Here is a 24,681-nt window from a genome sequence, read left to right as displayed (position 1 = left end):
CCGGGCGCGGGCACGAGCAGGAACCGCGCCGCCCTTGCGCCCGGGAACAGCCGGGTGCGGCTCCTGCTGCGCTGAGGCTCCGGCTCCGGCTTGGACGCCTCGGGCGGAGACGGACGCGGGTGGGTGGGCGGAGAAGGCGGGGCGGGCCGGGCTCAGGAGGGAGAGAGCTGGCCGGGTGCCCCCGCGCCCTACCCCCGGGAAGCCCGGTACTCCGGCCTGCCCCGCTCATCCCCCTCATCCCCGGGGGGCCCCGGGCTCCCGCACCCTGGAGGGGCAGTGACCGTGGTCCCACCCGCAGTGACTTGGGACGACTCACCTGGACAGCGTAACCTGGCTACCACCCAACTGCGGGGTCCCTGGGCATGACTGCAGCGAATGGAGCTTGGGACTTTCAGGTCCCAGAAACACACACTTTCCAGCCTAAGAGACCAGATAGGGTCAGTCACTGGAGCCTGAGGCCTGGCCGCTGCTCTCTCACACTGGCCCTGGGAACTTTCACAAGTCACCAACCTCTTGGTACCCCCTTTCTTCTTCACTGAAAAGAGATCACAGCAGCACCCACCTCATGGAGTGGTTGGGGAGATTACATAAATTAACACTGTAAACCAGCGCCAAGCACAGGGTTGACACAAGAGTCACTCGCTGCTTGTTATTGTTTTGCGCCTGGATGAAAGAGCAGCTTATCGGTGGTACAGTCTTGATACCAGACTTCTTGGCCTGACCAGGTATTCTTTTAAGCTTAAAACCCACTCACTCCCATCCGCTCATTTTGCACATGAGAACTGGTAGTCCTAGAAATGCAGTGAATGGCGGGGTCAGGCGTAGACTTTGGTGCGGGGAGGGAAAGATGCTGGGGTATCAGCAGAGGCTGGCTTGGGCTCCAAGCCCCACAGCCAGGGGCTTGGAAGCTGCTCCTCCCTTTCCAAAACTCCGTACCTCCAGCAAGTGCCTGGACCCTGACTTGTTTTGAGGACCTAATGAGCCATCCTCTGGGGAGACATTGAGTAAATGATGATTGCTTCCTTCCTAACAGAACACACACGCAGACACACACACACACACACACACACCCTTCCTGTATCCCTTCCAGGCTGGGCAGGTGCTGGTTTCCATAGCCCTTCCCTTGATATCTCTGTCAGAAACCCGAGAATTGAGATAACCCTGGCCTCAGCTGGCCCAGATAATTCTGGGCTGGAGGAAAGCATAAAGAAACCAACAGCAATAATTCATCAACCCTAATGCTGACTTGTGGCCTGCTGTGATGATAATTTCTTATTTTTTAAAAAATTTTATCTGGTTCCAGCCCTTGCATCTGGTTCCTCTTTCTCCAAGGAACAGGCTTAACTCTGGGGCCAGTGACACGGTATTATGAGAATTCGCCAGGCGTGCCTGGGTGGCTCAGCGCCTGGGGTCATAATCTCACAGGTTGATGAGATCGAGCCCCACATCGGGCTCTGCGCTGACAGCGCTGAGCCTGCTGGGGATTCTCTCTCTCCCTCTCTCTCTGCCCATCCCCCTGCTCACTCTTTCTCTCTCAAAATATATAAATAAAATTTTAAAAATAGCTTAAAAAAAAAATTCACCAGATGTCCCCATCTCTTTAGTATTCCTTTTTAGAGTGGTGGTTCTCAAAACATTGATTATACATCAGAATCATCAGGAGAGAGAGCTGGACCACTGTTGCCCAGATCCGTCACATGAAAATCTCTGGGACTGAGGCCCAAATCTCAGTGTTATTAAAGCTCCTAGGTGATTCCAACATGCAGCCAGGGGTGGGAACAACTGTTTTCTCTGAGCCCCGCTAGTGATGGCCTTACTGTGAACCCTCCACTTGAAGCTGCTTCAGCACGTGTCCCAGGGGCACTTAATGAAAGCTAGCATGAGCAGGTCAGGTTCAGTGCTGCAGAACTAGTGTTGTTAGTGAGCATAAACATATCTCACAGTTCGTATAGTGAAGGTTTTTAAACAGTTTACGAGTAGAAAACATGACGAGTCTGTGTAATAATGTAGAATTTAAAATTACATTTTAATCTAAATTTCAAAATTAAAATTTAATTTTAATTTAAAATTACATTAAAATTTAATTTTAATTTAAAATTACATTAAAATTAAAATTTAATCCTAATTTAAAATTATACTTAAAATTAAACTAAATTAAATTTAAATTAATAAAGTTAAATGTAATTAAATTTTTAAATTGGAATTAAAATTACACTTTTCCTTGTTTTTTTCTTTGTATTCTGATGCCTCCCACCCATCCCTACCCCAATCATTCTGCTAGACACGTGAGCCCTTAGACCCAGATAAAACACGCATACACCCGTCTATTATGAGGATGGGGTTTGAAGACCTTCCCTTCTTACCTATAGCCACTGTTCTCTCTGGCACTTTGAATGTATCTCCTCCCTCACTCAGCCATGCTGACCACGTTTCCGAACTCTCCCTTCCCTTTGTTTCCTTTCCTAGGTGGCTCGTGTGTCCACCTGTCTTGCTTCACCCCTGAGTTGAAAGCTCATGGTGCAGAGATTGTCACTCCTGTATGCTCTGGTCTCAGCACCACACAAATGCTCTGAATGCGAATGTGTAAGACATATGCCTCTGCGGAGGTGATGATATTTGTGTGTTTCACAAAAACTTACGAGAAATGGAAATAACATCCAGGGTCTGGATGGCACCTTCTGGAGTGTTATCTCCCTCACTACCTTCCCATCTCTGAGACTCCTGTCATTTGGAAGACTCGACTGTCTGCCATCGACAGACCACCTTTCTTGAGAGAGACCGTATTCTCTGAGGATTTTCGGTGTATGACCCTCCTAGCAAGCTGCCCAAATCATGGGACTGTCTTTGATAAGAGTGTCTAGTAATGCACAAGAAGCAGAATCCTGGAAACCACCAGTGTCAGAGCAAAGCCCTGTGTCCAGGGTGGTCTGTGCCAAGGGACAGCTGTGACAGTGGAACTGCCTGGGCCTGAGAACAGGCTGTTTCACAAATGGTGACACAACACTCCTAGAGTGCTCAGAGTACCCAGACCTTCAGAGGGGGAAGCCAAGGGGTAAGAAGGCCGACACCGACCACCCCTGGCAGCTGGGGACGCCAACGCAAGCATGATCCCAGCTGGGGTCGGTAAGTCCAGAGGACGACGTATGGAGAGAACTCCAGTCAGTGTCCACAAGGACAAGGGGTTTAGAAAGAGAAGGATTCTAAAGAGAGGAGGCTGAGTCTTGCACCAGTAGAGACTAAGCAACTCTGAAGTGGCAAGCTTTTTTTCTAGCGCTAGAGATGGAAATGAGGATCCATGAACTAAGCTGACTTCAGTTGTGGAAAATAAAATGACATCTTTGCACACAGGGCCTCTGTGATTCTTGCTACGCCTGTTTTTCGTTATTTATAGAACTGCCAGTAACGGCTCACAGAACCACAGTGTTCCCTGAGATAGGTTTAAAAACCACTGTCCTACATGGACTTCCTTCTACAGCCTAGTTTTTCGTTCCTTTCACACATTTTCCATCTCCTGACCTCCAAATAACCACATTTTCAATCTGTGTCTCATATTACCTCCCATTACTGCCACTTGTCCGTTTTCATTGGCTCAGGACTGTCCCTTTCTCTAAGCAGTTCTTTGTGGGTTTCTCTGATCGTTTCGCTGTTCAGATTCCTCTGATTTTGCAAGACCTTTACCAAGCAGAAAGCTGCATGTGAACCAGAGATGAGAGTTGATGAGAAACTGTAGAATATCATAAAATTGCCAATGACGGTAAACTATTTCTTAACTTCCTTTATAAGACGAGGACAAAAAGATGGACATGGCAGGCAGCCCGGCAAACTTTTTATTCTAATTGCGGCTTTAATCTTGCTCAATGAAAGCAACTGAGGGGCTCCTGGGTGGCTCAGGCAGTTAAGCATCTGACTTCAGCTCAGGTCATGATCTGACGTTTCCTGGGTTCGAGCCCCACATCAGGCTCTGTGCTGACAGCTCGGAGCCTGGAGCCTGCTTCAGACTCTGTGTCTCTTTCTCTCTCTCTGCCCCTCTCACGCTCACACTCTGTCTTCTTCTTTCAAAAATAAATAAGCATTAAAATAAAATTAAAAACAAAAAGCAACTGAGTGCAAGTGGCTTCTTACACCTGGTTTTATTTCCTTGCTAACAACACAGAAACAGCACAGAAGTTCCAGAGACCGATAGACGGGGTGGCTTCCAAGAACTGCCGCACCTAACAGAACCAGACTAGTGGCCTCTTACTCTCTTATGCCAGATCTTTATCCTATCATTGGTTGAACACATGAAACTCAAAGCACCAGTAGCCAAGCCTGCCATCACCACCCCAAAGGCAGCCATTACCAGCTTCCCTCATCATCCAAGAAGAGCTTTTTCTTTTTAATCTTTAGTATTTATTTTGAGAGAAAAAACAGAGAGCAAGGAGGGGAGGAGCAGAGAGAGAAGGAGACAGAGAATCCCAAGCAGGCTCTGCACTGACAGTGCAGAGCCCCTCATGGGGTTTGGACTCATGAACTGCGAGATTGTGACCTGAGCTGAAACCAAGAGTCTGAAGCTCAACTGACTGAACCACCCAGGTGCCACCAAGAAGGGTCTTTTGAAATCTTTGTCCTCAGTCATGTAAAGGACACATAACAAAAGCACTGCCTTCCTTAGACTCATCTTTGAACATAATGAAAGAACTGGTTGCCTTAAATGCTTTCCCTTGTATTTCTACAAGGTCCCACTACCTTTGGTTCTCTGAAAGTTTCTGTAATTTGTCTCTATGTTTTGTCACTTACTCTCTTCCATAAGCACCTTCCAAAATCCAGAGTTCTTGTTGTAGCCTTTTAACTCTTCAATCCTTTCTAAACATTACTGCCAATTTGTCTTCTCTAAATGGTTTCCTTTTAATACTATCATTGTAGTAGATTAAAAAATGGCTTCAAATTCTTCCCTTCTCCAATTAAACGGTGAAGTCTAATTCCTCTCCCTTGAATCTGGGCTGGTCTTGCTGGCTTACTCAACCATCTCCGACCAATAGAATGAGGCGGGATTGACTTTCTGGAACTTCTGAGGCCAGATCATCCAAAACCTTTCAGCTTCTTCTTAGGCTTCTTGAAACAGTCTTGGTACCCAAAGCTGCCAGATAAGGAGTGTTATCATCCTGAGACTGCCATGCTATGAGAAATTCTAAACCACATGGAGTCCACAACCCCAGCTGACAGCCAGAACCACCTCCCACCATGGGAGAGCACCATTCTGGAAGTTAAGCCAGCCAACCCTGGTCAGCTGCTAGCCAACTATATCCATAGGAGAGTCCCCAAAGGAGAACCACTCAGCTGAGTCCCATCAACCCCAGAACCATGAGAGATAATAATACATTGTTGTTCTAAGTCATTGAGTCTGGATCACAGTAATAGGTAAGCAAGGCAATGATCCAACTCAGAAGTATGTCACAACTCACTGTTGGCCTGTCCTGTATCATACAGAATCAGCCTAGCATGCAAGGTCTCTTCAAATTAAAATGACACCTATCCTCCCTTCTCCTGCATCATCTCTGACCACTGCCCGGTCACAGACTTCCTGAAGATGATTATTATGATTATCTCACCAGCAAATAAAGGGAAAAGGAGAATTACGAGATAGTGAAAAAGGTTTAGCTTGAAATATACTATTTTGAGTCAAAGAAGTAGTTATTTCCTTGTACGTTTCAGCAAGTGCTAACTGCAAGAATGATTTAGTTTCTAGTATTGTTATTTTTTTAAGTTTATTTATTTATTTTTGAGAGAGAGAGAAAAAGAGAGAAAGAGAGAGATAATCCCAAGCAAGCTCCATGCTGTCAGTGCAAAGCTGGATGTGGGGCTCAAACCCATGAACCTGAGATCATGACCTGAGACAAAATCAAGAATCAGACACTTAACTGACTGAGCCACCCAGGTGCCCCTCTAGTGTTGTTATTTGATGGTTTGCCAAGAAGTAGTGCAACCACCAGAAGTAAGCCTCTACAGACAAAGATACTTAGAAAGGTAAGGAGCAAGCTACTACCTCCGACAATAGAAGCAAAAGAAAAATCTGGCCAGACTCAGGAGTGCCATATTTGTTGAATCATTTTGCTAATTTCCAAAGACTATGTTAATACCTGTTCCATTCTTTTGTGTCCTCACAACAATTTGGCACTAGTCAGCAGCAGGTGGACTACTGTCCAACAATAATTACTATTATCCACGACTTCCCTGAGAGAGGATGGGAGCTGGGAAAGTTCTCTGTCCTGGGTCCAAAGGTTGAGAGAAGAGGCCTTAATACCACTTATTCCTTCTTTACCTCTTGCATCCTCATAAGAAAATCGCTGAATTAAGAGCCTGAGTGATGAGTGCTGAGCTCTTCGTACCCTGGGATAGTTAGACCTGCTGAGGAGCTCAGCTTACAGTCTAGAACATAGTTGGTATTGTCCTCATAGGAGGTGAGTGATACTGGGCTTCGGGTCCCCCTGAGAGTGACAACAATAGAAGCCTATAATATCATTTCCCCCAAAAATGGCATAAAAGATTTAGGATCCAGTCTAGACCAGATTATGGGCAGGAGACACAGAAGGTCCCCTGACTGTGACTTATGCACAGCTCTCAGGAGGTGACTTCAAGGACTCCCTCTTGTATTCTTCTACATCTGTGGTGTGCTATTTAATACCTCAGCCTCTAGAATCATGACAGTATTTAAATTATTTAAAATTAAATAAAATTTAAAATTCAGTTGCACTAGTTACACTTCAGGAACTTAATAGCCATCACATGTCATGAGTGGCTACCATATTGGATAGCACACCCATAGAACATTTTCATTACTGCAGAATGTTCTATTGGACTTTGCTACTCTAGAGTCTAGACAATTCAAGGCCTCTGGAAAAGAGGTCTTTCCCTGGCAAACTAGTCTTCATCCAGAATAAATAATCTGCTCATTTTAAATCCATACTTAAGCGAAAATATTTACACCTTCCCCTTTCCTTCTCATCAACCTTGTCATTGTTTAATCTGTCTTCCATTTCTCAGCTAAAACATACCAGGTCACATGTTTTCTCTATATTTTATGAGCTCGTTTTTTATATTATTGTAATTACCTTACATTCATCAATATGATTCTTTGTCCATAATTGTTTCATGTCTATATTTTTATTTTTCTAATAAAAATATATGTAAGATCTTCAAGGATAGGAACAATGCATGTCAATGCATGGGGGGGGGGGGGGCGGTGGACGCCTGTCCCAGAATACTCATTTACAACCTTGAATGTGAGAAGTAGTCAACCAGGAGCTCCTGGGTGGCTCTGTTGGTTCAACTTCCGACTTCAGCTCAGGTCATGATCTCATGGTTTGTGAATTTGAACCACGCATCGGGCTCTGTGCTAACAGCTCAGAACTTGGAGCCTGCTTTGGATTCTGTGTCTCCTTCTCTCTTTGCCCCTCTCCTGCTTGTGCTCTGTCTCTCTCTCTCAAAAATAAAAATAAATAAAAATAATTTTTTAAAAAAGAAGTAATCACCCAACCAGCTAAGGAAGAGGGTATAGGGAGGTTTTTCATGATAAGTATCACCGCAAACTTGTGCTGTGCCCATAGTGATTTCTAGCAGAGGCAACAATCTAGTCCCCAGTCACAAGATCATGAAATCAGCAATAGAATATTTATTACTTTTCAATTAAAAACAAAAAAGACTGAAGGTTTTAAATACAATATGTTAGCACTGTAAAATCTTACCACACTACATTTTCATCACTCCTTTTTTTATTCTCTTAGAAAAAAAATCACTTACAGTGTTTTGCCCTGCTGCTTTGACATATTGTGTGCTTGTCAAGGAACTTGGTGATTTCCCAATCTGGACGTGAAAATAATAACACAGAGAAACAATCTCAGAGAAGGAGCCCAAGGAGAAAAAAATGTAGGTGACACCCAGAGCCCAGGCTTTCTCAAGAGTGTGAGGACTGGTCCTTAAGCATAAGAGTTGAGATGCAGATGATGGGGCGCCTGGGTGGATCAGTTCGTTAAGCGTCCAACTTCAGCTCAGGTCACGATCTCATAGCCCATGAGTTTTAGCCCACATCAGGCTTTGTGCTGACAGCTCAGAGCCTGGAGCCTCCTTCGGATTCTGTGTCTCCCCCTCTCTGCCCCTCCCCACTCACGCTCTGTCTCTATCTCTCAAAAATACATAAACATGAAAAAAACAAATAATAATAATAATAAAAAGCTTAAATGTAGAGGAAAGCCCTATGTGTCCTAGGAAGAGAGTTTTTCCCCCATGCTGTCCCAGGAAAAGGGGAGGAAGTCAGGAGTAAAACAAATGCTTAGAAAGTGTTGAACACTTGTTCCACTTTCCCTGCTCTCTGTGTGGAAGTAGTGAGGTAGGTACCTGGATGACCCAGTGAAAGCCAGCAATTAGGAAAGACTCTGAAATAGCATCTGCGGAGAGAGAAACCCAAGCCAGACATGGCAGGGAGCAGAGACCATGGAAAAGAACAGGGCCAAGCACACTGTGGGCTCAGGGGCACAACAGAGCCCCCATAACTACCACCTCACACACTGATCTCATACATCTTCTTTCCAATGGATCCCAAAGTTTTTCATATTATTCATATGAAAATGATATCAATAATATTGATACGATATTACTGATTGTAAAGGGCATTGCTTTTTTTAAGATTTTATTTTTTAAGTGATCACTACACCCAACTTGGGGCTCAAACTCACAACCCCAAGATCAAGAGTTGCACACTCCATGGACTGAGTCAGCCAGGCACCTCAAGGGTGTTGCTTTTAAATTTAGATTCCTGGGGCACCTGGGTGGCGCAGTCGGTTAAGCGTCCGACTTCAGCCAGGTCATGATCTCACGGTCCGTGAGTTCGAGCCCCGCGTCGGGCTCTGGGCTGATGGCTCAGAGCCTGGAGCCTGTTTCCGATTCTGTGTCTCCCTCTCTCTCTGCCCCTCCCCCGTTCATGCTCTGTGTCTCTCTGTCCCAAAAATAAATAAATGTTGAAAAAAAATTTTTTTTTAATTTAGATTCCTGACTGTTCATTACCAGTATGCAGAAATACAACCAATTTTTATATATTTACCTTGTGATCACAAAACTCACTTATTGGTTCTAGTAGCTTTTTTATTGAGTTCGTAGGATTTTCTATGTAAACCACCATGTTGTCTACAAACAGAGTTTTACTTCTTCTCTTCCAATCTGGATGGCTTTTATCTTTTCTTGACCTTTTACACCAGCCAGCTCTAGTACCATGCTGAACAGAAGTGAGGAAAGTAGACATTCTTGCCTTGTTCCTAATCTTAGGGGAAACTTTCAGTCAATGATATTAGATGTAGGTCTTTCACAGATGCCCTTTATCAGGTTGAGGAAGTACACTTCTATTCTTAATTTTCTGAGAATTTTTATCAGGAATAGATGTTGGATTTTGTCAAATGCCTTTTCTGCATCTTTTGAGATGATCATATGGTTTTTCTTTTTTGGTTTTATTAATATGGTGACTTACATTTATCAACTTTCCATTGCTAAGCCAACTTGGCATTCCTGGCATAAAGCCCTCTTGGCCATGATGTATTTGTGTTTTTACACATTGTTGGAATGGACTTACTAATATTTTGTTTATAATTTGTATGTCTTTATGAGGAATACTGGCCTACAGTTATTTTTTTCTTGTAATGTCTTATCTGGTTTTGATATCCAAGTAATACTAACATCAAAAAGTTGGGGAGAACTCATGACTTGGGAAGTATGTATTCTTCTTCAATTTTCTGGAAAATTCTGTACATAATTGATACTATTTCTTCTTTAAGTGGTTGGCAGAATTCACTAGGAAAGTTATTTGGGCCTAGAGGTTTTTTTTGCAGGAAAATTTTCCATACAAATTCAATTTCTTTAATAGACAGAAGACTATCCAAGCCATCTATTTCTTCTTGAATGAGGTTGGTAGTTTGTGTCTTTGAAAGAAATTATCCAGTTCATTTAAGTATCAATTTTTTTGCATAATTTTATTCCTAATATTCTGTCATTATCCTTTTAATATTTGTAGTGTGGTGCAGTGATATTACCTAAGCCCTGATATTGATATTTCTGTCTTCTCTCTTTTATTCTTGATCATGCTACCCAGGGCTGTATCAATTTACTGCTCTCCTCAAGCCTCAGCTTTTGGTGTCATTAATTTCTCTAGTATGTTTCTGTTTTCTATGTAATTGTTCTCTGCTTTGATCTTTGTTACTTCTTATCTTCTGCTTGCTTTGGGTGTAATTTGTTTCTCTTTTCCTAGTTGTAGTTGAGGCTGAGGCCATGGATTTAACACTTTTCTGCCTTTTTAAAATAGGCATTTCATGCTGAAAATTTCTCCATAAGTGATGTATATCATTCCACATCTAAGAACCTTACTTAAAAATAGAACTGTCATATGATCCAGCAATCCCACTTCTGGGTATTTATCTAAAGAAAATGAAAACACTGATTTGGAAAGGCACATGTACCCCAATGTTCATTGCAGCATTATTTACAACAGCCAAGATATGGAAGCAGCCCAAGTGTCCACTGATAGAAGAATGGGTAAAGAAGATGTGGTATATATACACGAGGGAATATTACTCAGCCATAAAAATGAATACAATCCTGCCATTTGCAGCAACATGGATGAACCTAGAAGGTATTATGCTAAGTGAAATAAGTCAGACAAAGACAAATACCATATGATTTCATTTATATGTGGAATCTAAAAAACAAAATGAAATGGAAACAGACTCATAGATGTGGAGAACAGACTGGTGGTTGTCACAGGGGTGTGGGGTTGGGGGGACAGGTAAATCAGGTGAAGATAATTAAGAGCTACAAACTTCTCAGTTATAAAACAAATACGTCACAACTTACTGAAAAGTATAACATAGGGAACATAGTTGATAACATTGGAATTATTGGAATATTGGCGTTATTGGAATAACTTGGTATGGTGCCAGAGGATAAAGGTGATTATCTTTTAATGTATAAAATCATCACACTATGTTGTACACCTGAAACTAATATGATATTGTATATCCATTATAATTCAATATAAAAAAAAGAAACTTACAATACCATAGCCCCATCTTTTCCTGCCTGGCTTTTGTGCTATGTGTGTCATTCATTTTGCTTTTACGTATGTTAAAAACCTCACACTGCACTATCAGTCCTTCTGTTCGAACAGTCCATTTTCTTTTAAAGAAATTTATGCCATAATTTCATCTCCACCTGTCATCATTTTCCTTCTGCCTAAAGGATTACCTTTAATATTTGGTAGTGTAGGTCTGCCAGTGATGAATTCAGGTTTTGTACGTTTTTTTTTTTTTTTCAACGTTTATTTATTTTTGGGACAGAGAGAGACAGAGCATGAACGGGCGAGGGGCAGAGAGAGAGGGAGACACAGAATCGGAAACAGGCTCCAGGCTCCGAGCCATCAGTCCAGAGCCCGACGCGGGGCTCGAACTCACGGACCGCGAGATCGTGACCTGGCTGAAGTCGGACGCTTAACCGACTGCGCCACCCAGGCGCCCCCAGGTTTTGTACGTTTAAAACAGTTTAATTTTGCCTTTGTTTTTGGAAAGCATTTTCACTGTATATAGAATTCTAGGTCGTCAGCATTTTTTTCCCCAGTACTGTAGAGACAATGCTTCAAAGCCTTTTGGCTTACGTTGTTTCTGTGAGAAATCTGTCATCTTGTCATCCTTGTTCCTCGGCATGTTCTTTCACTGACTGCTTTTAAGATTTTACTCTTTACCACTGGTTTTAAGCAATGTGATTATCACAGAACATAATGTATCGATCTCTGTTTCTCAGGGTTCACTGAACTTCTTGGATGGATGGGCTTGTAATTTTCATCCAATTTGTAAAAGTTCTGGCCATTGTTTTCAAATATTCCTTCTGTGACCCCTCCTGCTTTTTGGAGACTTTGATAACATGTGTATTTGCCTGCTTGAAATTGCCCTACAGTTCACTGATGCTCTGTTCTTTTTTTATTTGTTTTTCTCCTCTGTGTTTCATTTTGATAGTTTCTACTGTTGTGTCTTTTTTTTTTTTTTTAATTTTTTTTTCAACGTTTATTTTATTTTTGGGACAGAGAGAGACAGAGCATGAACGGGCGAGGGGCAGAGAGAGAGGGAGACACAGAATCGGAAACAGGCTCCAGGCTCTGAGCCATCAGCCCAGAGCCCGACGCAGGGCTCGAACTCACGGTCCGCGAGATCGTGACCTGGCTGAAGTCGGACGCTTAACCGACTGCGCCACCCAGGCGCCCCTACTGTTGTGTCTTTAAATTCATTATTCTACATCATCTAATCTGATGTGAATCTCATTTAGTATACTTTGATCTCAGACTTTGTAGTTTTCATCTCTAGAAGTTATAGGTGGGCCTTTCTTTTTCTTTTTTTAACATCTTCCATTCCTCTACTTACTGCTTTGAGCATATGGAATATAGTTGTAATAACTATTTGAATGTCTTGGTCTGTGTTGGTTTTAGTTGGTTTTGATTGATTGATTTTTTTCCTCCTTATTTGTCTACTTCTTTGCATTGCACAGTGATTTCTTATTAGATGCCAAACACTGTGAAGTTTAACTTGCTTGATGCTTGGTATGTTTGAGTTCAAGGATGCATTCTAGCTCTTGGAAGTGCTTCCATTATTTGGGGTGTTGCCCTTATGATTCATCAGGCAGGGCCATGGCAGCATTCACTGTGGGACTCATTTCACCCCACTGCTCAAACACAATCCTAGTTCTCTATCAAATGCCTGCAGGTTGTGAGGTTCTCCATTCTGACGGGCAGGAACAGAAATTATGCCTGGCCTTGCTGTCTACTACTTCATCTAATCCCATGGGTGGTTAATTTCTGGCCTCAGGTAGTTCCCTCCCATACTCTGCTGAATTCTCAAGGGAGACCCCGGCCGCCGCCCCCCCCCCGCAGACTTGACGTTCTTCATCATTGAGGCTTTCTCCTCTCTGGCATCCGTTCTTGTGAACTACAGCAACCTGGGTCTCCCTTGGCCCTCAGCTCCATCTCAATTCAGCAAGTTTGCTGAGTTCTGCCAAGACCTCCCTTCCCTGTGGAAATGGCTAGACACCCTTCCAGAGCCTGGGAATTCTCTCATGTCAGTAAGTGGGGGCAATCATAGGGCTCACCTCATTTTTCTCCCAGTCTCTCAAGGGTCCCTGTCCTTCAATGGCTGATGTCCAGTATCTTAAATGCCCTGGTTTCATGTATTTTATACAGCTCTTTTGTTGTCTGTCATGAGAAAGTAAATCCAAACCCTACTAGTCAATCTTGGCTGACAGCAGAACTTGGCTACACAGTTCTCAGTGTTCATAAATATGACAGTTGGCCAGGAACATGTCTAACATTCTTTACACATCTCAAAACTTTTTCCTTTTAATTTTGTTTGGAAAAGTTTTTGAAATATTTCTAAATCACAACCCAGAATTAATAAATGTTAGCCAAAACCGAGACTTTTGAAGAAGGAAGGAAATTGTGAATGATGTCAGATAAAGGGCAGTCTGGCAACCGCTGGGTCCCAGAGGCAGAGAGACGAAGGTTGTGCCGTGGGGAGGGGAGAGGAAAAATAGTGAAGGAGGAGGAGGGGAAGGAAGGAAAGGGAAGAGGGAGGAAAAAAGACATATAAAGTCCAAAGAACCTAATTATCTATCCCCAGGGTTGCCAAACCCAAGAATTTTAAAGGAAGCATTATTAGCAATTGTGATTGTTTGAATACAGGCATCAGGAGGGAAGAGTTGAGAGGAATTCTATGAGGGTCCCAAAATATTGTTAAAGAGAACAAATAGTTTACATTAGTGGCTTTCAAAGTTCCCTGAGATCCTTTTAGAGGTCCACAAGGTCCAAACCACTTTGATGTAATTCAAAGATGGTGTTATGTGTATTCTTCACACACATTCTCTTGCAAGCACACAGTGGATTTTCCAGAGGCTACATGATGTGTATCTCAAAGATTGAATGCAGAAGCAGATATAAGATTCGTCTGTCCTCTGTTGAGCCAAACATTCAAGAGATTTCCAGAACAATGTAAAACAATGCTACTTTTTCCATTTGTTTTCAAAATACATTTTTGTAAGAGAAATGTTATGTTAACTGGTAATGGATTTATTTTTCTTTTTAAATGATCAATAAAATTTTTAATTGTTTTCTTTTCAATATATGAAATTTATTGTCAAATTGGTTTCCATACAACACCCAGTGCTCATCCCAAAAGGTGCCCTCCTCAATACCCATCACCCACCCTCCCCTCCCTCCCACCCCCCATCAACCCTCAGTTTGTTCTCAGTAATTGGTTTTAATGTCTAATATGTGTAATATCAGTAGAGTTAATCAGGTAAACAAATCTCTTTAAAGTTTTCAATAATTTTTCAGAGTGTGAAGGGGTCCTTAGCCCACAAGCCTAAGAACTTCTGTTCTAAAGCTTTTGCAGCCTTACAGAGACCACTGAGTACTTCAAGTATCTTCCCCAGAACAAGGATCAAGAAGATCCCTGAAGATCAAGGAGTCACAAGGGAGAATCACCCCCAACACTCGCTGCTTTACCTTTTATCCAGACTTTGAAATGATGACTCATAGAAGAGCAGCCCCTGTAAGCCTCATCCACAAGGAACTGGGTCTTAACTCATTATTGAGATCTGAATTGCTCTTTTCAGTGCTACAAGTCCCACCCCGAATTTCTAGAAAGGGTTGCGAAATTGCCAGTGTCCTCTCCAGTCTGCTTCACCATAATTTTTCCACTATTCATCTGACCCATGCCTAATAATTGATCATTTATGAAGGAAGGAAATGTATAATCAAGCACCTATTACATGTCTGACAGTGAGTTCAGTGCTTTCATAGGACATCACATTTATGCTCACCACCCTATGAACAATATCATTATCCCCTTGTTTTATAGATGGAAACATAAAACTTAAGGATCTTGCCTCAGATTATCCAGTGAGTGAAATAAAACAACGGGGACTCAGCTCACTCTCCAAAGCTCATGGTCTTTGCCATTCATACTGGTACCTTTCACTGCTCTGCCATTATCACTATTGTGTTGCTGTTGTTTGTAAAGTAAAAAAAAAAAAAAAAAACCACCCTGAAATATCAGAATTCTGCTTTCTACAACCAGAGGGAGAATAGCCTAGTGGCTATAAGTGTAGACAAAGGAGCTGGACAGCTGTAGGTTGGATCCCAGATCTATCATGTACTAGCTGTGTGGTGCTGAGCAAGTCACTAAACTTCTTTGTTTCCTTGATGGTAAAAAATGTTCCTAATTACACCTGCTTTATTGGGTTATTATGAGAACTGAAAAAGTTGATATGTAAAGAGCATTTAAACATTGTCTGATACATAGTCAATGATAGAGATGAATGTTATTTGCCATACATTAATTATATTTGGGTAAATTACTCAGGATCTATGAACCTAAAAAAACAGGTATAAAAATACCTGCCTGGGGCACCTGGGAGGCTCAGTTGGTTAAGCACCTGAGTCTTGATATTGGCTCAGGTCATGATCTCATGGTTCATCAGATCAAGCCCTGCATCAGGCTCTGCAGTGATCCCGTGGAGCCTGCTTGGGATTCTCTCTCTCCCTGTCTCTCTGCCCCTCCCCTCCTTGCTCTCTCTCTCTCTCTCTCTCTCTCTCTCACAGAATAAATATTAAAAAAAAATAACTGTCCATTTACACCAGAGAGTTATTGAGAAAGTCACAGATAATGAATGTACTAGACAGTATTTTCAACTGAATAATATGCAAATAAGCAAACAATATAGAAGCTTTATTTGCCATAAACTCCCAATATGATGTCATTTTTGAATAGGGAGTTTTCTGGTAAAGAGGAGATCAGTATTTCTGGCTAAAAGAGTATGTACTTGTCACCACAGCTAATAAATCCCTTATTCCAAAAACACTAACCGAAACCACAGTTAAAAAGCAGGATATTTCTGCACAAACACTCAAGTCTAAAGTAACCAAGTGTGAAATGTAAAATGACTCAGTCTCTCTCTGTGTGATCGAACAGTGAATTTTTGTTAATATCATGAGGAACTATCGGGAGCTGAAATTTAAACAGTCCTCAGAGATAATGAAGGACTTAAAACAAACAAAAGGTCAGTTTGCAACCAGAAGTTTCTCAACATTCCTTACGTAAACTCAGAAATTCAATTATTGCCATGCCAAAGTTGTTCTGCTGCCCTTCATTTTTCATTGTTAAAAAGTTTTACCAAAACTTGAATCATTTCCTGTCCTGACAACCGCAATATCTTTTTCCCGTTCTTTCTACACTACTAAACTCCAAATTACTATTGCCAAAGAAATTCCCTTCCGCATTGCCAAATGGTATCTCAAGCCATTAGATGTCACATGCACATGAGCACACACGGGAGCATGCACGCACACCGCTACTCTGTCTGAGGTCCCTACCGGTGCCTCATAGCACGTTTCACATCTAACTCACTGTCTCTATTATTTGTGACCTTGTTTCTTAACCAGCTATGCCTACTAGAATGTAAGCACCCTGAGGGTAGGATTTTGGTCTGTTTTGTTCACTGTTGTACTATCATTGTCTACAAGAAAGCCTGACGTGTGGTAGATTCATTTTCACTTATATTGATGAATGAATGAACGAATGAATGAATGACTTAGCTCTGCACATTGACGGTCCTTATACTTGATTTCAGTATTCTTCATCCCTTCCATTTGACAATGTTTTATCTTCCTTGCCCCACCTCTTATGAAACCGGTTATAGTTTTCTCAACCATCTTTGTTTTGTCTCATCAGGCCCTAGCCATGAATATGTAGGTTGTTGACATTAAGACAACTTACCTGTCCTGGATCTTTCTAAGGGTACATGGGGAGCTGACTCAGCCTATAGGACTTCACAATATGGAGACCTGAAGCAAAGTGTTTCTCACCCTTGATGAAGTGAGGGTTCAGAACATAGGAATGAGCAGATCAGAGAAAGCTGAAGTCTAAATCACGAATCAACCACCCCCTGGGCTGCTGCACACAAAGAAGGACCCAAAAAAGGGATTTACATAGAAGCTTAGACCACTGCTCCAATTCATGGCTTGCATTTGGGCTAATACATGGGCTGGAAAGAGCGTTGATATTACAACCCTTCTCCTTCAAACACAGACGAAATAGCCACTGGCCCTAGATATGAGAAAGGGGCCTCATGAATCAGATCAAGAGATGGCTGGGTCAGTGGGCTGCATACCCGGCTATGCACCAGAGTCCCATGGGCATTCTAGAGCCCTCCTTTCCGAGCAGAATCTCCACAGATGATGCCTGGAAATCTGTATGTTTAAAGAGCTACCAACTGCTCCTCAGAATAACAGCCACTAACCAACAAGCCCAGAATTTCCCAGCGCAGTTTTAAGTGGAAGTACTCTGGGTTGTCTGTTTGGGAGGGTGCATTATTTACTGGACAGAAATTGGGAATACTAGAGGTTCTGCAATACCCAGGGCCGCACTAAACTGCAAAATGTCCTCCATCCTACAAAACTTGAAAATATCCCACCAGACAAGAAAGTAGGTAAAATCTAAGCCCAGAGCCTAATTCTGTTTTTCATAGAAACACATAGCATTTTTTGTGTCATTTTCATATGTGTTGAATTTTTTGGAAATGCAGCTACCACAAAAATTGAGGTGAAGTAGAACTTTATTTTGGGGGGAACTTTAAAAAATATTTTTCACCACTGGGGAAAATCACATCATTGAAGGCAATGCCACTAATGATATTGGAATCTCCAGGGAGACACAGACTGTTTCCATCTACATTTGCAGCTGCCACTTTATAGACATGTGTGTGTGTTACTGCAAACACCTGTTTCTTTGTGTCTTCCAGCTCAGTCATACTCATGTACATACACATTGAATTGAATGTGGAATCACTTTTATTTCTCCTTCACATCATGGTTAGGGTAGCATAGTTCAATTTTTAATACCACGCGTAGGTAGGATATGTTCTTGGTAAATTTCGTTATAGAATAGTAAAGGGGATTTATAAAATATTTTTTAAGAAAGAGAGCATTAAGTCCTTGGAAGGTAAGAACTGCTGATCTCCTTCTGTCCCCCTCGCTCTGACGCTCCCCTACTCTCTCTCTCTTTCTCTCAAAAAAAAAAAATAAATAAATGTTAAAAAAAATAAAACCACTGATATAAATCATCTAATTCATGTCTCAAAACAAAGCTAATGGTTGGAGATGACAACACCATTGTCTTTGACTTGTCCTCATTGTCTATGTGTTCACCCTTGACTTTATCCCATTCCTTCTCCATGGTTGGTGACCTATTCAATGGCAAGTCTTCTAGGAAAACCATTTCTAATTCCAAGTTTTGCAGCATCCAGAGCATCACAAAAGAGGTCTTTTTTCATGGGCAGCCCCTCCCCTCCAGAGATCTTTTCAGCTTTCCTCAGCTTTCCTTTTGAAACACGGATAATTTGAGTTTTGTCTTTAGAACTTGTTTTTTTATTAACACAAGCCCTGCTTTGAAATATTACACCCAAGACTGTGAGAAAGGCTTGACCCAACCAGCTTGGCTGACACTCCTGAGCCATAAGTACCACAGTGGGGCTGAGAGTTCTTAAAGTTTTGTGCTTCCCTTTTTAAACATCTCCCTTATTCTCATGTATCACCTGTGTGCCACATTGTCATTTCAGGCTGCTAAATGTGACTTAATTCTAACTCACCTTTGTGACTGCCCTCAACTCATGTCAGAAACTCTTCCCTTCACTTTCTCCGGAAGCCCTCAGTCCAAGAAACAATATGGTTACAAAGACTTGTGACCAAGGGGAAAGAAAAACATTGTTTGTGCCAAACTAAATCCCAGTACGGAATTAGTCTTCATGAAGAGACGATGAAGTCACAAGAGTAAATCCTCTACTGTGGTTTTCCTACCAAGTTGTTCTTCAGGGAGAACACAGCACATGCTAAGTGATCAATGGGTTCTAGATAGTTGGGTAGTAGCTGAGAAAGAGCCTCCAGGAGATCCCCTTAGCCAACAGTCTACAGAGCTATGAGGGTGGCCACTCTGCTGTCTCTTGCATTATCCTTGTCAAACCCTTCCTTGGCTCAAATAGTGCAGGCAGCATCTGAGGGCTCTACTGAGATGACCTCACTCAAAAACCTTCCCTTCTTCTCCCTCCCCTTTTCCAACCTCTCCCCCAATTTCCTCTCCCTGTTATTCTCCATCTTCCACTACAATTTCTTCCAAATCCCCTTCCTTGCTCTCCATCAACCAAGAAGGATCCACCTAAGACACTCTACTCATTTCTCTATGTTCTTGGAATTGTATTAGTGTACACTATTTTAAACCATAACATTTTATTATTGCATGTGTGTAAAGCATATATGTGAAGTATTTCCCCTGATCCTTTCATTGACCACTGATTCTGGTAAATGTACTTTTGCTGTACTCAAATTTTCTTTGAGCATGGAACTCTGTGAATATTTCATTCCAAAGAAGCTAAATGTATTTATAAGAAAACTCAGCTTGCTTCTCAAAGTTGGCTTCATAATGCTGTTTCCAAAAAGATAAAAAAAATACAACTTCCCATGAAATAAGGGTAGCATGGTACATCTGTGGTTAAATGTCTTTGACCAATCTTTGACATTATATTATATCATCCTTTGAATCAACCCACCTTGGATTGGGACCCAATGTCACCTTAAGGATATAGGCTAAATATATTTGTATATTTAAATCAAGGCTGCATTTGATCTTTCTCCATTTATATAGATGCCTTTGGGTTGGTATCTACTCAGTACATAGTATACCCCTATTTCTTAGGAAGATAAGCCAACCTCCCTGACCCCCACTTCCAGTCCATAGGTGTGGGGCTAGGGACACTTGGATGGTTGGGCTGAGAATATTCACTAGACCCAAAGTTGGGACATTTACATGCTCTCTCCCAAGAACTTTGCATCAAGCCTGAAATACGTGGAGCTAATTCCTACATGTCATGGGTGGAGTCAAAATGAAAGTATTGTTCTTCTTTGGACTCCATTTGGGAGGGTGGCCATGTTTTCTTCCATGTGAAGCAGAGAAGAAAAGAAAGCCAGTTTTCAGAGAAAGAGAGAAGCAAGAAGTGGAGACAAAAAATGAAAAGAGATTCAGATTCTGACAGACAACCCCCCAGGCTGATTCAGCCCTTCTGGGAGCCAGGCTGCTTCCTTGTCCTTGTTCCCAGAGGCACTTCTGAATGGTGACTAAATTTCTTCCTTTCTGCTTGAGCAAGTTTATCTCCTTTAAACATGCCCTTGGCTCTTGCCATTGCCAATTCTTATTGCTTACAATCATCAAAATCTAGCTGAGAGTCCTCATTCTTATCAAATTTTTTTCATAGATTCTTAGATTCCATTGTTTTTCCAAGAGTTAGCTCTTCTCTGTTTCATGTCCACTCATTCATTATTGTGTGCACGCACGCATGCGCACACACGTGTGTGTGTGTGTGTCAAACACACACACAGATTGCCAAAGGGATAAGGTATTATTATTTACTGATAGCACATTTTCTTCTTCCAGGAAGTACACACTGAGAAATCAAGATATCATCAGAAGTGCTCTGATCAGAAGTGATCATCAGAATGATCAAGGAATCAGACAGGAGGGTTACTCCAGTGTTTAATGGCATCACTTTTGGGGGCCTTCATCTTCACCCTGCACCAGGACCTACCAAGGGCTGTGACTTACCCAAAACCTGGGTGGGCATTGTCTCATTTGTCTGGGAGTCCTTATGTCTTTGCTATATGACAAGCTGGACTTCTTTGAAATGGACAAAGAAGAAAGAAATGGACATATCTTTTCTTTAGCTGTATAACATGAAAGCCAATCTATTGCACTAAATTGCTCCAATCCCACTTATATTAATTCAGAGAGTAATCCTATGTACGGGGATTTCTATTTCTTGAATATATAACAATGTATACTCTTCCAGGATCACCCTTTGTGTCTGGTTGCCCAGTGGTTTCATACCTTTGAAGAAGACGCATCTATTACCTTGGGAAGAGGAAGATGGAGGCTAGAACAAAGAAGGCATTGCTCATCTTTGAACTCCAGAATACAGTTTAAGGCCATGGCCAAAAAAAAGCCTAAGTTAAAATGTCATTAATTGTAAGATGTGTAATAGAAAAGAAGAAAATGCTGCCAATTAACTATGACCTATCATCTATTGCAAGATGTATCTTGAAATATGCTGGGGAAATGGCAAGGCTTTGTTGAGAAACAAAAGGTATTTATTTGGAACTCAAGTGGACTTTGCACCTTAAGAGTCAGGGAGGAAGACTGGACCCATGAACCAAAGACTAAGCAGGGCTAGACTAAAGCAGTGGAGACCCTCTACCACACAGATGGTTAGGGAATGTCCTGAAGCTGATGGAAAGAGCCCACAGAAAGAGAAAGAGGAGAAAGCAAGAGCTTAACTCCTACAGTCACAACTGAAAGGGGGAGTAGAAACCTATGGTGAAAGGGCTGGTGGCCTCCTCCCCCCTGAGGTCACCTGGGGAGACAGCAATTCCCTCAGAGAAGGTGGGTGCAGACTGAGACCTGGCTTCCAGCTGGGCAAGGAGAATTGCAGAGCTGAGAGAGGTGCCACCAACAGATGGAGAGAAGCTGCTGAGAGTTTCTGGCACCAGAAGACTGAAGTCCAGAAGCCTCACATCTACACCAATACCCAGAGTCATCAGTACTGGGTGACTTGATGGCCTACACCCAGGTGAGACCTGTCACACCACAATAGACACGTGGTAGACAAAACACAGCAGGGACCCAAGGACAGGGCTGCCACCATTGACAAAACAGAATGAGACATCTCACCAGGGCCAGATTGGGTTGGGCTCCCTCCACAATGCTGGCATGGGAACCAATCCCTAGAGGATGCTAGATCTACCTTAGGGAGAGGACCAGAGAAAAGCAAGAGGGAGAGACCCTGAAAGGCTATTTACGAAGAGTTACTGAGATTGAACACAAACTATGACAGAGATAATAACGTCTGTATTTGGCTAAAAACCTTGACTTGTACTGAACATACTAGAACTCCTCTTACATTTAGTCATTCAATAAACAGTGATTGAGCACATACTATATACCAGGCAGTGTTCTAGGTACTTGGGATGTATCTGGGAACAAATCACACAAAATCCCTGCCCACATGGAGCTTACATTCTACATGGTGTAGACAGACAATAAAGAGTAAACATAATAAAGAAGGAAATAATATAGTATGTGAGAAAGTGAATGTGGAAAATGTCTGCCTCAAGAAGACTGAGCCTGAGAGCAAGACTGTGGTTTGCTACGTGATATATATTTCCCGTCTGAGCCCCTATACTTATCGTATGCCAGTGGTGTCATAACACAAGTTAGACCCTACTCTCAAGAAATTGACAATCCAACCTGTGAGTTTATACAGTGAGCTTCATGGGAGCAGGAATTATGCCTTTTCCTCATTTAATGAATATTTACCAAGCACCCAGTAAAATATATGCTAAGCTCCGGGCACTCCCGCAACACACATACAACACACAGATATGCACAACACACAAAATACTCACAAAATGCACACAGCAAACACAATACACACATAACATACACACTCACATACAACACTCACCAACACACAACACACGAAAAACAGGCACATGACACAGCCATACAACATACACACAACACATGAAAACACGCATTCATACAACACACATACACAAAAGCATACAACAAACATAACACACACTCACATAACACCCACATCAAAGTCTCTGTGCTGAAGTATTTTAACATGAAGGACCCCATGACAGAGATGAAGGCTGATCTAATCAAATTAAGCACGTGAAAGTCAGTGAGACCTGAAAGCATTGAGACCTCAGAGGGAAACTCCAACTGAGCTAGTTCAGTACAAAACTATTTGTCCACCTGAGTTCCCGAAACAGCCATTACAGAGTCCCATGAAGGGATTTCTGGCCATGAGAATGAGTTATAACTAAAATCCACCTGCATAGCTAAGAGCTAATGGTCTGCACTTGTTATGTAATTCCCATTAAGACTCCAAACTCTGCCCCTGCCAGACTGAGAAGGCCATTGGCACCAAATGTACCTTACATCTTTCTCAACACCTGGAGCTTACACAAACATTACAATCGCACTGTGAAATTGTGTCATTGGGATTTCAGTTCCAGAAGTTAATCTGATGCAGTTAAGTTCAGAACAATAACTCACCGACTACACACAATTTATTTTCTAATTTTCAGCAGACCAAAGGAAGTTCAATTTGGTTTCCATAATAAATATTCCAACTTCACATGAGAGTACAAAGGGAAACCCTCCTTAGACAAAGGCATGTTTTTAAAATATAGTAAGGAGCTTGTTTCAAGGTATGCTTGAGTTATTGGAAACAAGGTCCAACCTAACTTCAGCATAAGGTTACTGTTTTTACCATTACCCTCTGACAAATGTTTTCTTTGCTTCCAGAATTGTATGTTTATTTGGAGCAATATTCATTTATATATCTTTTCTTGATACTTTGCAAAACATTCTTTACCATGCCAGAGGACTGATTTTGGTGGAAAACTCTCAGGAGGTAGCAGCTTTGGCACTCCTCCAAAGTCTTAATAAGTGAGGATATAACTTTTGAAACTCAAGTGCTCGGAACAAAATAAATATTTTCTGCCCAGCAGTGTCCCCCACCCACAAACGCTTTTTCTGAGAAGCCCATATGACACATCCCCAAGGGGCCATACAGACTGGACACACATTTAAATAAGCAATAAGCTGTCTTGAGTCCTTGAGTTACAAGGTGAGATTAACCTACTGATAAAAATAACATGCCAGAAGAAACATGCCAGGAACGTGCCAGAAGAAAGATAGGATAGAGACTCAAAGGCAGCAATCTGAGTACAGAAGTAACTGAAGAGAGATGTTGGAGGCTGTTTAATGATCTGAGAAGTCAGAGATAACTAACAGTAATATACGCACTTGATTTTGTGATGTCAACAAGAGAGCCAAGCAAGAAACGTCCATGCACGACAATGCCACAAACAGCATTAACTCACAGGAGAGGCCAAGGTGCCTCCAGCTCTACTATTTCCAAATTTGCTTCATCAGTCTCATGCCCCCTCTGTCACCTTTCCAGAATGGCAAACACACAGATAAAAGTGTTTATTGTGATACTTGGCATATGGTAGGTGCTTGGCATTGTTATTTGTGGTCCCCCAAAGGTGGGCAGAGAAAGTATTAGGATTTCAAGTGTAGAGTAAGGGCCTCTTCCCCATCCCAAATTGGACATGTGGTGTGATGAGAAAACATGTGGATATGGGACGACACTGCCCAACATTTAAAACCAAGATGTTAAAACTAAGGCTTGTTAACATTTACTTTGTCACGCACCTAAGATTCATAGGGAAATAAGCATAATCTTTTTAAAGACTTTTAAAAAATTTTTAAAGCCATTTTGAGGGTTTTTTTTTAAACCTTTTTAAAGGTTTAAACCTTTTTTTAAAGGTTTTTTTTTTTCCTTCCCCACTTATCACTAGATTCTTGCAAACTGGGTCAAACACATATTGCAGTGGGATAATAAATTAACATGAGAACAGTAACAAGCAGAACTAAGAAACTATAGATGTGCAAATTTTATTTAGAAAAATGTAGCCTGATCGTGAACACATTAGGATCAAGTGTCGAA

The 24,681-nt window shown here is 41.9% G+C and overlaps 1 protein-coding gene across 8 annotated transcripts in view; it reads right to left on the bottom strand.

The window, feature by feature from the left end:
* IL1R1 (interleukin 1 receptor type 1) overlaps positions 1–24,681 on the bottom strand; it is an 80,239-nt gene that overhangs the window by 41,356 nt on the left and 14,202 nt on the right. The window lies entirely within an intron of this gene.

This window comes from Herpailurus yagouaroundi, unplaced genomic scaffold (assembly GCF_014898765.1).
Source record: "Herpailurus yagouaroundi ecotype Mexico unplaced genomic scaffold, PumYag 210, whole genome shotgun sequence".
In the NCBI taxonomy this organism is placed as follows: Eukaryota; Metazoa; Chordata; class Mammalia; order Carnivora; family Felidae; genus Herpailurus; species Herpailurus yagouaroundi.
The sequence above is the reverse complement of the archived record's forward strand: the minus strand, read 5'-3'. Positions and strand labels throughout refer to the sequence as shown.